We start from the raw sequence: 17,751 nt of genomic DNA, 5'->3' as shown, positions 1-17,751 counted from the left end.
CCAATTTGGTTATCTCTAATGCTATGCTGCTGCTGCTTCAGCTCAGTGAACGTACAAAAGTAAGACCTGGCCAACTCGAGTGCAGTCGAGTGTTTGTCGTCATTCCAATTTCCGTTTATTCAAATGAACCAATCCCACCAGCACCCCCCTGTCTGATAAACTATCAAATTTAATTGCTTTCACACTTGGCCAGTGTTGGTAAGCACACACAAACACACTTGCACACACACCCACACACACACACACACACTGATGTACAGGTGCATCTGTTGGTGCCACATTTGCATAGCTCACAATTAGTTTTCTCATTATCGCAGATAATATTCGCCGCATTTGCGATAAGGGCCCCTCCCCCACCCCCACCCCCCAGTGCAATGCTGACCGACCGACTGACCGACCGACCACCTCCATATGCATTAATATTATCGTTTTGTCGTGTGTGTGTGTGTGTGCGTGTGTCTGTACTTGTAATTGCCCAGCACGGCCACTTCTGGGCAACACACTCTCCCTTGTCCTGGTCCTTTCCCTCTCTCTCTCTGTCTCTCTCTCTCACTCCATGCCAGTCGGCACAAATGGCACCTACCTATGCTTTGATGGTTTCAATTACTGCAAAATTACCGACCCGCGTCACCTGGCCTCTACACCGTTTCCTTCTTGGTCTCCTTCCTATTGCTTGCTCTTCTCCTTGGTTGCCTCTACTCTGGGGCTCGCCTGCCTGCTCCATTCACTACTCTGGCCAGGCTTGTTCCCCCCCCTCCCCGTATTTTGACCCACATAACCACGGCAAATGCTTTTGTGTGCAGATTTTATGGCTCAGCTGATGTGGCAACGATGGTAATTTACGCATTAGGTTTTGGCAGCACACAATAAGCTCCCCTCCCCCTCGCACACCTCAAGCGGATAACCAGGATCCTGTCGGCGTACACCTTTCTGAGTTTTTGCCTAAAACAATTGCTGTGGAAATGGCTTGAGCATTTTTTTTAGTGCCTTTTAGAATTTGTTTTAGGGGAATTTTTATGTATTTTATGTTTGGATACTTAAGTTATGAAAGTTAAACGTGCACTTTAAGCTGTGGAAACCCCTCGTAGTTGGAGAACTCTTCTTTTAAACTTTTCTTGAGCCATAATTAAAGAATAATTTAATATGTTTAAAAAACTGCCCCTCTGAGTTTTTGTCCTTTTTAGATGACAAATTATTAAATTGCCATGGCCAATTTGTATGCCAATTTCTGGGCGCTTTTCCTTTAAAAATTCCTTTCGATATTGATAAGCGAAAAAAGAAATGTTGATTAATTAAGCGAATTACGGGAGTCATGGAGTGCAATTAAAATGTCAGCGCTGCCCACAGTGTGCCAGGGCTGTTTCTACATATATGTATATGTATATGGGCTATATGTAGGTTCCCCGGGCAACGGCCGGCATCCCGGCCCGGTATTGGTTATGTCACGCTTCCCCTTTCATCCTACCGGCTTCCAGCTGTTTATTCCCTCGAATCTCGGCGCTGCGTGTGCAGCTCAAATTGTAATTAATGATGCAAGACAGCCGGCTGGCAGCAGCAGTAGCTCCCACTTTTCATACACCCAATCCCCCCATCCGTTGCTCCTGCTGCTCCACGGCGTACAGACCACAGTCGGATCCAAACCGAAAATCTCTGCCAGATCCGGGTTGGCCTTGTCATCCTGCCACCACTCCAGTGTTGTCCTGCGCCTTTTGTTGATGTTTTTCATACCCTCGCAAAAGGGTTTCCAGGCAGCAGTTTGCAATGGATCGTGGGATTGTAGATCACGAGATGCCCCATTGCTGGACAGCTGGAAATCCCTGCTGATATTTGGCGTCACTAAATAGGATTTTTATAGAAAATCAGTAATCAGTAAATCAGTGGTAAATTCATATCAAAAGGAAAATATTATTCAAAAATCTATAATTTATTTTTCGTTTTCTAGGGTATACTCATTGTCGCTTTTTCCTTTGCTTCCCCGCTTTACTGTTTGTTTGCTTAAATCATCGACGCGGAGCGCGTTTTAAACGCGTTTCTCATGCTTTTCGTGTAAATAAATGAAAAGTTCGTTTAATTCTCGTCGATTCTTTATGTGCAAAAGGGGGAGGTTGGGGGGTTGGGGGTTGGGGTTGTGCGTTAAGTTGTGTGTGCCACAGACAGTGGCAGCGCTGGCAGTGGAAGGGGGCGTGGCCAGGCGGGTATCGTTTACTTTGGAAATGAAAAATTATGATTACATCAACAATAATCGAAATGCGCTTGTAAGCTTCACTTCTGCTCCTTCTCTTGCTTTTGCTCCTTCTCCTGCTTCTGCTTCTGCTCCTTCTTCTGCTGCTGCTCCTTCTCCTGCTCCTTCTCCTGCTCCTGCTCCTCCTTTTCCTTCTTCTGCTGCTGCTGCTGCTTCTGTCAGGCCCGCTTCCTCTTCTGCATATTCTTTGCTCACAATTCCGTTCCGCTTTTCCGCTCTCCCTACATACCACTCTCTCCCGCTCTCGCCCTCTCACGATGACTGCTGGCTTCCCTTTGGTGCCGCTATCTTTTGCATGGCTCCGTTATTGTCGTTATTGTTGTACCCATTGGCAGTTAGGGTATATCGAATATGAGCAGAGCTTTGTGCTGAATAGGGGCAGGCACTCTAGGAGGCCCCTTATATTATTTATGTTCTTGATGTCCAACAATCAATGCTGAAAATTCGTTTCTTTCTGTCTGGTTCTATTAATTTAATCGCTCTTTATTTTGTGATAACTCCCTCAAAATCTACACAGATCCTTCATTAAATCCGATCATAGGATTACTTAATTTTAAGGTAAAAAAAGTCTGTGTTTAAATTTTTAATTTTTCTACAATCTTTAGTGTCATATATTCTGCCTTAAAAATGATTGATCCTCCAGGGTATTAAAGTCCTCGATCCTCGTTGTACCCAATTTATGTTGTTGCTGCTTTTGTTGCATTTTTTTTTGTTGGGTCTTTTTTGGCAATTTCTCTTCGTTGGCGTTGCTGACTTGCAATGCTCTCATGCGTAGCAGACGGCTGGGTGAGGGCAGGGAGGAGTGTGAAGGGGGTGGTGTACACAGGCACTCATGGGGAAATGGGGTGGGGTGTGGTGGGGTTGGGAGGTGAAATGGTTTCGTAGTAATGTAAACGTTCAATATTTGTGTTCAAAGTGAAAAAAATCGGAGACGTTTTTTGCACTTCTTCTGGCGGGGATGGGATGGGATGCTCCTCTCTCTCACTGCACTTCTCGCATGCATAGCTGCAAGGGGTGTTAGTGTAGGGGTGTGGCAGTGTCGCTCTTCACTGGGGATCTCGATTAAAGGGCCCCTGCGGACTATAGATCTAAAAATGTCTAAATGGTGAGTTCTTCAAATCTCTTATAGGGAAGTGCTCTGTGGGAAAACACTTTCCTTTCGTTGCTATACTTGCGGCTGCTTCTCTCGCCTCTCTCCACTTTTCATGATTTTTTTCCTTTACATAATTTTCAGGTCTATTCTATGTAGTCATCTTTATCCATCAGCACTTCCCAATCTCAAGATTTATTTAGCTAGATTTGCACTCGCGAATTTCTGGCGGGAAACTCCAATGGTCGCACCTTCTATTGCCCGCTACCTTGTCTTGGTCCTTCCCTTTTCTTCTGCTACTTTTCACTGTATCATCCAGGCTGCTTCTTCCTCCTGCCACACACCTCCTTCCACACCACCCGCTCGCACATTGAACAAGCAGCGACGCGTTCAGCCAAAAAGTATGCAAGGCAAAATCGGAAAAAATGCGCGTGGCAGCACCTCCGACGGCGTCGTCCATCTCCTCTTTCGGGGATCCTCTTTTCGGCTGGCTCCCTATCTCAATGGCCGCCCACCTTTCTCTCTCCGTCTCTCCCCTTCTCACACTCTCTCCCCCTCTGCTGGTGTGTGTGAGATATGCATATAAATCAGCGTTGTCTGGGAACGGGCGACAGGACAGGACAGGGACAGGGACAGGGCTGTGGCATCGCTGTCTCCTGTCTCTATTACCCTCTCCCTCTCACACTCTTGTTGTACACCCTCTTCTACTGTTCCTCCTGCGCCTCCTTCTCCAGCATCTTTGATCCGGCGACAATGCCAAAGCCCCAGACACAAAACACAACAATTTTTGGGTGCCTGCCTGCCTGCATTGCGGCGCCTCTGCCGCTGCTGCTGCTTACACCCCACATCACGCTGTCTCTTTCCAGCTACCTACTACTACTCTGTCTCTCTCTCTCTGTCTCTCTCTTTCTAGCTGTGTGTCTCTTTCGCTCCAGTCTTGGGGTTGACTGCACTCGGCATTATGCTTTGCGTATTTGTCGCTTTATGAAGTCATCTTGGCGTAAAAGCAAATTTATGACCAACTTCACTTTATTTCTGTCAGTTTTTGGCCCAAAACATAAAGATGGCCATCTTTCTCAGCCACCCCCCCCCTACCCTATCTCTGTCTCTTTCGCTCTCTTGCTGCGAAAGAACATTTCCTTTATCTTCTTTTATAAACTCCAGAGCATTGTGCATTAGCATTAGCTGGCGGAATGTGTCAAATGGTCTGTGGCATGCCCCACCAAAGGGGTTGACAGTCTATAAAGCGGTTTTGCAGCTTAGTTTTTTTTTTGGACACATTTTTTTATTGGTATTTTATGCGAAAATATCCCTGGAATTGGTATAATTTGAATATTAAGTTTATTGTGGCATACAAAATTCGATGTACGCAAATACAGGAAATCTCTACTTTTAGGAAGGAATTCCATGAAAGCAAATAACGATTTATTTATTTAGTTAAATTTTGTTGTTTATTTGCTAGCCATTTTCCTTTTTACTTTCCATCAGTAAAAGTTATTTGTATCTCCTCTTCTTTTTTATGTCAATTTTTATTGGCTGACATGTGGATTTTAATTGAAAAATGCATAAACTTTGTTGCCAAAAACTTTTCTATGAGCCAAAAACTTTGTCGAGCAATTAATCAACTATTGGCTAAAGTTTAAGGCATTAATAAAGCTTATTAATCCAAATGGGTTTTGTTAGGTTTTTGTTTGAGCAGATTTAAAGCTGAAAAAAATACAGGGGGAATTTTTGGTTGTTTGAGATCTTTAAATCATTTCGGTTTATGTTCCCCATTTAATTGTCTTTCGTAAAAGAGCTAAAAGGGCAGCATTTCATGTTCATTGTTTTACATGTCTGCTGCATTAAACTTGATAACCTGTCAACAAGGTTGCAAGTCGCTTTAGAGATGGTCATGTGGTAGAAGATATTTTGTGTGACTCGTGATGGGGGGAATTTTATGTCTATTTCTGACATGAAACTTGTGAAAAGAAAGATTCTAAAAGGTACTAAAATTATATATTAGTACAAATAAATATCAAAGTTTGATATTTTTTTTAAATTTTAATTTTAATAAATTTTATGAAACTTATGAAAAGAAAGTTTCTAAAAGCTACTAAAATTAATTACTAAATATGTTATGTAACATAAATTAGTTTTAGTATAAAGTTTGATATTATTTTTTAATTTTAATTTTTTGTTTTTTTAATTTTAATAAATTTTTTGAAACTTAAGAAAAGAAAGTTTCTAAAAGCTACTAAAATTAATTTAAAAAAAAATATATTATGTAACATAAATTAGATTTAATATAAAGTTTGATATTATTTTTTAATTTTAATTTTTTTTTAATTTTAAGAAAATTCTAAATTTTTTTTGGACTTTTTGATGGATTTTACGATGAACGCTTGACAGCTCTTGAAAATTTCTTTGCTCAAATATTTTAGCACTTTGTTTTATAGCGAAAATTTTGAACAATTTTGTGGAAATTAAAGTGACAAAAAGGCTGTATTTTTAGCAGATCCAAAAAATGCAATAAATAATAATTTTGTTTTGTTTTTTGTTTTGTAGAGTTCGAGTCTCCTTTCTTGGTGAATATTCGTGAGTTTCCATCGTTCTGCAGGCTTCCAATTCCAAGCCGTGTCCATCGCTACCACAGACGACACATCCAGCAGGCTTTCTCATTCACTCTTTTGTACTCCTTGCCACCTCCCCCTAGGCGAACACACAGAAGAAAGGAGCATTTTTTGTTTTGTATAGCATACTTAAGCGGGCAGTGAAGCATTTTTGTGTGCGGTGCGGCAATTCGTGTAGCAATTGTCAGGCCAATTACCGTGCCGCAATTATGAACCGTATGAGCACATAAACCCCCGGATACGCTTATAGCCCCCAGGATATGTCCTCTCTCTCTGTCTCTTTATGGTGCATACCCTTGTGGCTATAAAACTCTTAGCCAAAAAAAAGGCGGCTGAGGAGGAGCAGCAGGGGAGTATTCCCGTTTGACCCTAAAAACCAACGAAAACTGACACCGAATTGTATGCAAACAGTAAATGAAAAGTGATAGGACTGAATGGGAGCAAGGGGTGGGGCGGTGTGGGGTGTGGGGAATGCTATAAGGCATAAAAGAAGCCACGGAGAAGGCGGAGAGAAAGCCAAAGAGAGTGCAAGTCAGGGGGGGGGAGCGCCGAAAAAGTTATCAGCTTGTTAATTGCTTAACTTTTTCACTTCAACTTTTTTTATTCGTCGACGAGCAGCAGCAGCAGCAGAGTGGAGCCGTGGAGTGGAGTGGTGGTGGAGCCCTGCAGATAAAAACCAAAAAAGGCAAAAATAAAGGAACAAATGAAAGAGGTCTACACGATGGGGTGTACCAAGAGACCAGAGACAGATGCAAATTTTGCCCACCCAAGAAACTCTGGCTGCCCCAGAAAGTGTATGTTTCGCCGTTTTATTTTGCTCGTTCTTCCGACATTTTTTCCCCTTTCACTGGGAAATTTAAATGACAAATGGCAGAAGGCGACTGCAACTTTGACCCTATCCATGACCGCTTCCAGCTTCCAGCTCCCAGCCTCCAGTGACCCCCCTGTGACTTTTCTCCTCTATGACATTTGCTTATCGGTCGCTTACAATGTCATAACAGAGCCTCCAGAGGTCCAGCGAGAGAGAGAGTGAGAGAGAGGGAGAGAGAGAGAGGAAGAGAAGTTTTTCGGTAGCCAGAAAAAACTTTGCTTTTCCCTCCTCTAATCTTGTGACAGGCCCAAACAGAGGAACCAGAAGGAGCAGAAGGACCAAAAGGAGGAGGTCCTGTAATTAGGGTCGAGTTTGGTGGGAGCGGGGGGCTACGGCTACGGTACGGGTACGGTCCTGAAATAAAATGAAAAATCAATGCAGCATACTAAAACTCTCATTACTCATATGCCAGGGAATTGAATGGCAGGAAGGTGAAATTAATAGTACACTGAGCGAAAAGAATGTGCTGCGAATTAATAATATATAAACTCACAGTACATATTCCGCAGGAATTACAGCTTACAAAATATGTACACGAAACTGGGCCGAAAAGTAGAAAATTAGAAAAAGCGGCAGATAGCCAAGAAGAAAAAGGAATTTGAGCTCTTTTAGCTATAGCCGCCAATATAACTAAATACCCAAGTATTTCAAAATCATTTTTTATAACTTCTAAATAAAAAAAAAAAATACTACCAAATATACCAAATATACCAATATACCAAATTATACCAAATATAATTTCAACTAACATAATTTAATATTCAAGCAATAGCTACATAATAATAAAGCAACATCTCCAATCCGGTTAGAATATTAATTATCGAGGGACTAATTTACATTATAAAAGAAAGACAAACATTTTACTTAATTATAAGTTATCTCTGCCGTGCAAGCGCCTGCATGCACACAACCTCGAAGGCGACGGTACGGCACAGAGAGAACTATGAAGAGAGAGCGCGGCTTCTGCCGGCGCGACTGATCTGTCGCTGATAAATGTGCGCAGGTAGGCGGCAAAGCAAAACCTTTTTCTGTGTTGCTCTCTCGTTCCCTCGCTACGCAAGCTCGATGTCGTGCGGGCGCTGGAATGAGGGAATGCAAAAGCTGAGACGAGCTGCCTGCCTGATCGAAGGTACTCTTTACTGAGTGATCGCCGAGAGTATATTCATCACTGTGTTCATGCTGCGCTCTAGTGTCTTCGGTCTCAGCATACCCATACCCCCCTCAAGAGTACAGGGTACAATCGTACCATCTCTTTGTGCCGTACCTTCACCTTCGAGGTTGTGTGCATGCAGGCGCTTGCAAGGGCAGAAACTACTTAGCTCCAGTGCATGTACTCAATGTACAAATTAATGCTCTTCTCCCACAAATGCTTCATATTAGGCATCGTATTTTTTTCGCTCAGTGCATGGCCCTGCCCTGCCCTTGCCCTTACCCTAGGATTTCCCTGCATTCCCTTCCTGCGCTGTAGTCATAGGTTCCTGAAGCTTCGACCATAAAAAGCACATTAAAACCATTTAAAAGTTGGCCTAATCTGCACAAGCGGACGGACCAAGCCCGGGTACCGTACCCAAAGGTAAACATACATACATACATACATACATATATATGTACATATCTATGGACAATGTTTTATGACTCTGGCGCTGGGCTTTTCTCTCTTCCACACTCTGCTTTTCCCTCTGTTTTTCTGCGCTCTCTCTCTTTCACTGCTTTATTGGCCCTGCCCAAATTGATTAAAAGATCAATGATTATGTGCCCGTTTAATGGTTCATTGCATTTAATTTAATTTTTCTTGCTTTTAATTTTAGTTGGAGATTTGGCAAGGTCGTAATCTGTTTGGGTGTGGGCTGGTTGGGCCAAAAGGGAAATTAAAAGCAGGAAATAATTTTTCAACCTTGACGGATAACGAAAGAGTTTGAAAGGTTTTCTTAATGGCTGGAAAATAGGAAAAGTTCTTTGAAGGTAAATGAAGGTCAAATGTTCAGGGAAGTTCCGTGGGAGGGAATTGCAACTTTGATAAATTATAATTACAATTTTCGAGGAATAATTAAGCTAAAGAAAGTTTGTTTTGTATGTGGTAGAAAAACTAATGATGGGAACAGAATTTTTTTGAAAGAATATTCCAGAAACTTCTCTTTGAATGAGAAGAATTTTTCAGAATTTTCAGAATCATTTTGTAAGAATATTCTAGAAACTTCTCGTTGAATGTAAATAAATCACCTGAAAGTTCCTTCAAGAACTTGCATGAAACTCTTCAAATTATCGTCATATTATTTATTTTATTGTTTATTATTATCGTTGACACTGTTGATTCATCGATTGTTTATCGTTTACAAACAGTTTAACGACGATGACTATTTCTCAGACACGTTCTCCCCGAACTGACACAAGCGACAGAAGAAGTTCTCATCCAGAACTGTAAACTGTAAAAGAATGATAACTTTTGGCGCAATCCTAAGACCATTACTCCCTCCCTCTTTGAGTGTGTAAATGTGCTCATAAGAGTAATGCCTCTGTCTGTTATAGTTCTTGATGATGACTTTATGTGGAATGACTCACGTAGTCAAACAGTAAAAGTTTTCAATTGGTATTATGCTATTATTAAAAGATAACCGAGAATGAGAACGCAGCAACCCCACCCCCCTACCCCACGCGCCAGAGCAGTTCTTCACGCTGAAAACTTTTTCTAGTTCGCGTTGTTTTTTACATCGCAAGAAAAACAAAAGAAAATATAGATAAGAAAGAGCAACACTCAGCACAAATCTCACTCTTTGCGAATTGAAAAAAAACAACAAAAAAATGGGGAAAAAAGGAAAAAGCTGTAAAATGCAGACAATTGCGATAAATGCGCGGGGGGTGCAGCGAAAGACGTTGCAAAAGTGCAAATGGATGATTGTGAAGGGGTTGGGGTGTGGGGTAAAAATCATTGAATACCCGCAACGTGATGCAGAAACTTCGCATATTTTTCTTCATGCACAGACAGACACACACACACACACACACACACACGTGCTGCCATTTCCGTTTCCGGTTGCTGCTTCTACTACGCTCCGCTCTGCATTCTTATGCATGTATCTGGCGTGATAAATAAAATGTTTAAGCACACATTTTCGGATCCATTGTGTAGATTTGACTTTGAACCGTTGCCCCACTGCCACTGCCACTGCCCCTTCATGCTCGTTTTTTTTTTTGTTACGTGATGCAGCAGCAGCCAAAGTGTTGCAGACAACGATGACGATAGTGAACGTTGCTGAAGCTGCAGCTTGTTGCTGTCTGCAATTGCTTTTATCAAAAGTGGAATGCAGCATTCCGGAATCCAGAGGGTGGTAGGGGGGTTGTATTGAATGAGCAGTTTCCTAAGAAATGGAAATCGAGGACGTTGCTTTACTTTAAAGTATAAAGAAACCTGCAGATACATTAAAAGACAATACAAAATTAAATTAAATTAAATTAAGTTCTTGCTTGCGCTACAATCTCCATTATAAAATGCTGCTTGCCATAGTCAACATTTCATTTGCAATTTTTGTATTTTTTATTTGTGGCATTTTCAATTGCAATTTTTGTGCTGCATTTGCTGCTTTTGACACGGCTCCCGGCTCAGGACTCTCTCTGACTCACTACTTCCCTCCCTCTCTAAGCTGCTGAGCCATCAGGGAAAACCAAATCCTTAACTAAGAAATTTTCAAGAATTTTCTTATGCAGTTTGCAGTTTGCAGTTTGTTTTGTTTTGTTTTTTGTGGTTCTCAAGGCTGCTGCTGCTTGGCTGGCTGCCTGGTTCGGTTGGTTAGTAATGTCTCTTACACACGCTAATGAGCAAAATAATTAATGATGCTTCTGTCGTCTCAGTCGTCTCAGTCTCTTGCCCTCCCTCCGCCCGCACATCTCTGTGGGTTTTCTGCTGGTTGTAGTAACATTTTCCATGCCATTTGGCAGAAAAGTTTCACTTGACAAAACTTGAAGTAGTCCGTCCGCACAGAGCAGAGCAGCAGCAGCAGCAGCAGCAGAGCAGGCCACAGTAGTGGATGCGATGCGGAATCCATCACAGGCTTCCATGCTGCCCTTAATAAGCAGTTAATTTCATAGTTTTCCTACAGTTTTTCCTTCTCTCTGGCATTAAAAGTTTGCAAAATAACATTGCCAACATGTTGTTCCTCTGTGTGTGTGTGTGTCTGTGTGTGTGTGCGGCTTCTGTTTGTTGCCGGCTTTTCCTGACTGTCGGTGGGGCGGCAGCAGCAGCGAGAGAGTGAGAGGTAGATAGGTAACAGAATTTTTCCCCATTTTCATTACATTATGCTGCAGCTTCAGAGCTTCGGTCGGTCGGTAACTCTTCATTCGTTCAACTTAATTTACGTTTTATAACTTTTGCAATCATTACATGTTGCATTTATTTTTCTACGCTACTCTCTCTCTCTCTCTTCCTCTCTGCCTCTCCCACTTGTTTTTCCTTGTTATTTTTGTTTTCTTTTTTTTTTTTTGCTTTGTTGCTAGTTTTTCTCTTTTTGTTTCACTGTACAACAACCGTGTGCATAAACCATTTAGTAACAATTTTTGCTTTGGCAAAGTTTCTTTTTTTTCTGCTCTCAGGCAGCTGCTGTGCATGGATATGCTGTGTTCTGGGTCTGGGTGCCACGAGAATGATGCTCTACGTAGGAGCTGTGGGAATACTGTGTATGGGTTTCATATTAGAAATATATATTAGCAATAAATCCGTGATTTTATATTTAGCACAAGAATCAGTAGGGAAATAATATTAGAAAATTACCAGCAAATTCTGCGAAAAATACTATAATTAATGTCATGAATATATTATGGAAAATATCAGATAAATACTAAATTATGACACAGAAATTCTAGAAATAATGCCCAAAAAGGACCACAAAAAAGACCATACAATTTTAAAAAATAGTATAAACATAACCGGAAAATAAACCAATAACAGAAATAATTATTCCAATATTTACTAGAAATAATACTTTAAAATATACCAAAAATAACAACATATAAATACTAGATAAAATATAGGAAACATACAGGAATAAAGAATATAAAACTATAAATTATAGCAGAAAAAATAACAGAAAAATTCCAGAAATAATAAAATAATATAATATAATATATATAATAATAATATAACATAATATAATAATAATAATTAATATTTGTAATGCCACATGCATAATATGAAATACTAGGAAACGGCATTCTAACAGTTGCCAAACTTGCGCTTTTGAAAGGACTTCATCTATGGCACTAAATTCTGGTTTCCCTGAATAACAATTCCAGGCAAGCATTTCTCTGGATTTTATTATTGCTTAAAGCTAAATTTCCATGCCCCTCCAGTTACTGACTTTTCTAGGGTATCACAACAACACACACACACAGTGGCATAGCCATCTAAACAAGAAAGTTTTTCTTACAATTTCCGCTTGCAAATTCATTTTAATTAACCGATAATTGTGGGAAAAAGGAGAAAAAATATTTCAATGAACAAGTCGCTGGCTCACATGAAGCATACTTATTGGCTCACAAGCTGCATGGCTTTCCAATTGGCGTACAAAAGTGGGAGCTGTGCTGCATGCCACACAGAACGAGTTAGGGATGGGTTGGGATGGGATGGGAGCAGCACATGGATGTTAAGTGTAAGTCACATTAGCGCCAGGAGTCCGTCCGTCCTCCCCCCCCCATTCGATGGAGCTGTGTGTGAGAGTTCTTTGGCTGTGAGTGAACTTTTAGTAACTGCTACAAATCTGTAACCAGGGAGAGCTAGTTAGCAAAGGCTTATCACACAGACAGACAGACGGCATAGAGACAGCGAGAGAGACGCTATACAATCACTCAGACAATCTCTCACATGGAAGGGAAAATGACAGCCATACATCACATTGCAGGAGGAGTAGCAGCAGGAGCAGGAGGAGCAGCAGGAGGAGCAGGAGCAAAAGCAGGAGCAGCATTAGGAGCAGCAGCAGGAGGAGCAGCAGCAGCAGAATTCCCCCTTAAAGACAGGAACACAGACACTTCATAATGACACCCAAGCTACTGGTTCTGCTGGCTCCTGACTGCTGGCTCCACCAACTTCTCTGGAACTGCTCGCCTCCTGCCCCCTCGCATGGCTATGAATTACATTTTACGTAACGTAAGCTTTTGCCCAACGTAATCGCAACATGACAACAAGTAATGAGCTTTGACACGCCCCCCCCACACACCCACACACACTCCTTCACTTCCATTTCTTTCGTTTTCTTTGGTAGCTCCTATCGGTGGCTCCCTATCCGAGTAGATCCGACTTACGGACAGAAGAGACGGCACTACTTAGCATTTCTTTTTTGCCCCCAAAATGGAAGCAGGTAAATGCAGTGAGCGAAATTAATGGTGGGGTGGCTTAAGAAGTTGTTAAGAGGGAAAATCAGTGGTTTTTGAGGTTAGTGTTTTATTGGTGTCAAATCGATTATTAAATCGATTTTTTGGTATCGGAAATTGTACTGGAAAAGCGTCCAAATATTGGACTAGAGATTGAGCAGCAGCAGGACTTCTTCAGCAATTCATTCAACTAGAAAAATAACAAAAATATAAATAGAAAATAATTTATTATTTTATTAATTTTGAGATTAATAAATAAATAATTAATAAATAAATAATAATAAGTAAATGAATAAATAATAATAAATAAATAATAAATGATAAATAAATAAATAAATAATAATAAATAAATAAATAATAAATAATAATAATAATCAATAATAATAATAAATAGTAATAAACAATAAATAAACAAATAAATAATAATAGTAATAAATAGTAATAATAAAATAAAAAAATAAAATAAAAATTAAACTAAAATTCGTTTGCAGAAATGATGAGCTGGAATTAGCAATGCGTTTGGGTCTGCGATCATTTCTAGAAAATATTAAGTATACAACTTTCTGTCAGTGCAGCTTTGGCAGCCTCGGACCAAAGCTATTTCTCATTTTTGTGGCACCCACCCACCCAACGGTGGACCTGTCTGTGTGCTTGTAACCCGCTCTCACTCTCTCTGTAGCCCAATGCAAGGTGTCGGTTAAATCATAGCAAAAGTATATCTCTGCGCTGCACTGTGGGAAATTTGGGTGGCACAAGGGACAAGCAAAAGGGGACAGCAGTGCGGACAGGGACAGCGAGGCAGCCCGAGTTGATAAGCATCTGTGCACTTCATTTTTGCACTTTTCTCAAGTCCTTGCAGCAATTTTATTACAAGCAACTTAAAACCTCTGCCGGCAGCCCCTCTCGCCCTGCCTCCCCGGGCGGCTGAAACTTTGTTCGTTCGCTGCTGCTGCTGCTGCTGCTGCCAGATCCTGACGCACTGGCTGCGCTTTCTTATTTATTTGCAATTGCAATGACATTGCCGTCGCCATCGTCATCCGGGTGCTGCTGCTGCTGCTGCTGCTGGTCCATCGTCCTCTGGTATTTATTCAAGTGTGAGCATCAGAGCCGTCCCCCCCAGGAGTCCCTTGGCTGTGCTCCTGTCTGTCTGTCTGTCTGTCGTTCTGGCTGCTCTGGCTGCTTGTGAATGCGATTTAAACTTCTTACACACACATTTTGAATGGGCAAGTTGCAAAGTGCCAAGTCCATTACGAAGACAGTGTCCTGAGAGAGAGAGAGACAGAGACGCAGCGTGGATAACACCGCCTTGACACTGACTCAACAAATGCCGCACACTCCTCCGCCTGCTCCGCACACTCCACCGCTGCTCATCCTCTCAGCAAACCCCCTCGGAAGCAGCCTTCAATCTCTGCCTGAAAGTCTCTGCTACGCTCTGCTCCTTGTCAATCGGCATTAAAATCACAAAACAGCCTTCAGGAAGAAATAGAAGCAGGAGGAGCAAGGGGAGCAAGAGGAGCCAGAGTGAAGTGGAGCGGAGGAGCTGGATTGGAGGTAGGAATAAATATAGATGGACCTACCCCTGCCACCTGCCCCTGCCTTCTCCCCTGTCATTCCTTCGCTGCTGCTCAAAATCCTTTTCTCGCCTTGAACTGCCACTGGAATATGAAACTTTCCAAGTGGCCAACGGCAATGGCACTCCAAAAGAAAAATCGTTGCACAATTGCAATCACTCACACCACACACACACACACAGCCACACACGCACACACACACACAGGCACACAGGCACACAAATACACATAGGAAAAATGTATAAGAATGATATATGTTGGGAGTCGCCATAAGAACCATGGGATACCTCATAATGTGGTTTATTTTTGGGAAAAATATAAAGAAAATAATCCCATGAAAATTAACCAAAACGAGAAGGAACGTGTGAGTCGCTTCTGGGGACGCGACTCTACTTATACCCGTACTCAGTCAGTATATACATTTTTGAGCTTATGATTTTTAAGAATTTTAGAAAAAAAAAAAATTTTACATTTTACATTTTTTTGCTACATATGCTATCTACATCTACATATACAATGTATATTCTACATCTTACATGTAGATTGTACATGTTCCAATTAGATTCTACATCTCCTCCGCTAGGGGTTGCTCGCGCACTGAACGCGGCAGAATGTGCGAGCGAGAAGGAAAATTAGATGCGCTGTCGTTGGCGGGCGGGGGGAAGGGAAGCAACTGAAAATTAATTTCTTCATTCTGGCTATAATTATGATCCGATCTGATTCAAATTCGGCAATCTGGTAGATATGGGCATTCTCTACGATACTGCGTTTTTAGTTTTATCGTATCTTTAAAACTGTGCCTGCCACAGATTTTCGTCCTTTGTGTGGGCGGAAGGGGGCGGGGCGAAATTTTGAAATACACTTGTAGCAGTGTGATATCACATGAGTCTGGAAACCAAATTTGGTTTCTCTAGCTCTTATAGTCTCTGAGATCCAGGCGCTCATCAAGACGGACGGACGGACAGACGGACAGACGGACGGACAGACGGACATGGCTATATCGACTCGGCTATTGATGCTGATCAAGAATATATATACTTTATGGGGTCGGAAACGTTTCCTTCTCTGCGTTGCACACATCCACTTTTACCACAAATCTAATATACCCCTTAACTCTTTTTTGAGTACGGGTATAAAAATCAATTAGAAAATAGTAGACTGAAGTATTTGTTTTGCTTTATATGAAGAATTAGTTGCTTGGCGTTAGTTTAGTTCTATTAATTTAATAAATATATTATTAATTAATTATATTATTCTATTAATTAATATTTAATAATAATATTAATTAATAATTAATAACAGCAAATCAAAACTGTGCAAATTAGTGTAATTAGTATGTATATTAATATATATTAATATTATTATTAATTATTATTAATAATTATTAATTATGAAAATTATTAATAATGCAAATTAGTGTAATTGGTATATTAATATTTATTAATATTAATTATTATTAATAATTATTATAATTATTAGTATATTAATATTTATTAATATTAATTATTAATATATTATTATTATACATTATTAATAATTATTAATTAATATTAATATACTAATTACACTAATTTGCAAAGTTTTGTCTTGATTTGCAGCCAAAATTTCATCTGCCAAAGCAACAGATAGACCGCCACAGACTTCCACCAAACGCTCTAAAAAATAAAAATAAATTAAATAGTAAGTAAATAAAAATTATTTGATGAACTAGAGACTTCTCCCTCCTTTAAACAATATACCCTGTGCAGCCAACTGAATACCCTGTAAAATAAAAGGGGGCGAACAAAAAAGAAAAAAATGAATTGATGGCTTGACTAACTGACTAACTGCGAAGAGAGAGACCCAAATGATAAATAGCAGCGACTGATACGTTGTTACTTCCTCCCCCTGCCGCTAAGCATTCCTTCCCACACGCTCCTCTAAGCATTCATTCCCCCCCTCACAGGTTGACTTGCGAGTTGCAGGCGGCTCTATCTCTGCGGCTGCTGCTGCTCCTATGCCTCTTCACATGCCTCAAGATTTATGTTGCGCATCAATTGCTTTGAGAGAAGTTCTTGCCATTGCTTGAGAACTTCAGCAGGGCAGGTGTAGAGGGGGGGATGCAGAACGGCTGGTGGCAAGGGTGCCAGGGGTGGCAAGGGTGGTTGGTGTACCATTTAAGGCGCTGCCTCGTAATTTATATTATGAAATGAAGTATGGCCTGGCGGGGGCATATGTATTTTGAATGACTTTGACTTTACAAGTGTTTCGAGGTGGGGCGGGGGCTTTCACTTAAAAGTTATCAAATCTGAAGTGGTGTAGGGGAGGGGGATGGAGAGTGGAGAGTGGAGAGTGCGTACCAAGAAACATACATATGAATGTCGTTTGATTGCGTCAAGTGACTGCCTGTCTCTCCACTTGCCACTTGAGTTTTTGATTTTCGCCTTGAAATTATATTTTAATTAGAGATTTTAGCAGCCAACTGAGTTTCAATTGAAAGATTTTAATTAGCCGCAAATTACAGAGGATGCGGATGTGTCTACTCATAGCAGCAGCAGCAGTGGAATTGCTTTTTGGCTGTAGGACTTTTCCAAGGTTAGCAAAACAACGCAAGGCAGCAACACTAACAGTACGTTAAGTAATTATACTTTATTGTCTGTGATAATTGTTACCATAAACCTACATAATAAACTTAAAAAAAAAAAAAAAAGCAACATGCTAGAAATTCTCTTACGCCCCAATTATATTACTCGCTCAAATAGTTGTAAACATCTGCCTTTTAGTACAAATATTTCTCCTCTTTCTTTAACCCTACTTCTTTCTGCCCATTTCTCCCCATTCCTCTATTAATCTTCTTGACAAAGCTCTCTTAACTTTCCCCACAAAAACTTCTTTTCCGCGCCCGCAAAGGTTAATCTCTGAATAAGCCGCTAGAAATCTCTAGCATTTAATCGCTAAACTTTCACCTGCCACTCGATGACTCGCTGCTCTTCAGCTCAGTTCATTCAGAAATTCATTCATTCATTGGC

The sequence above is a fragment of the Drosophila obscura genome, unplaced genomic scaffold, assembly GCF_018151105.1.
Source record: "Drosophila obscura isolate BZ-5 IFL unplaced genomic scaffold, ASM1815110v1 contig_37, whole genome shotgun sequence".
NCBI classification, from domain to species: domain Eukaryota; kingdom Metazoa; phylum Arthropoda; class Insecta; order Diptera; family Drosophilidae; genus Drosophila; species Drosophila obscura.
This window is presented reverse-complemented; position numbering follows the sequence as displayed.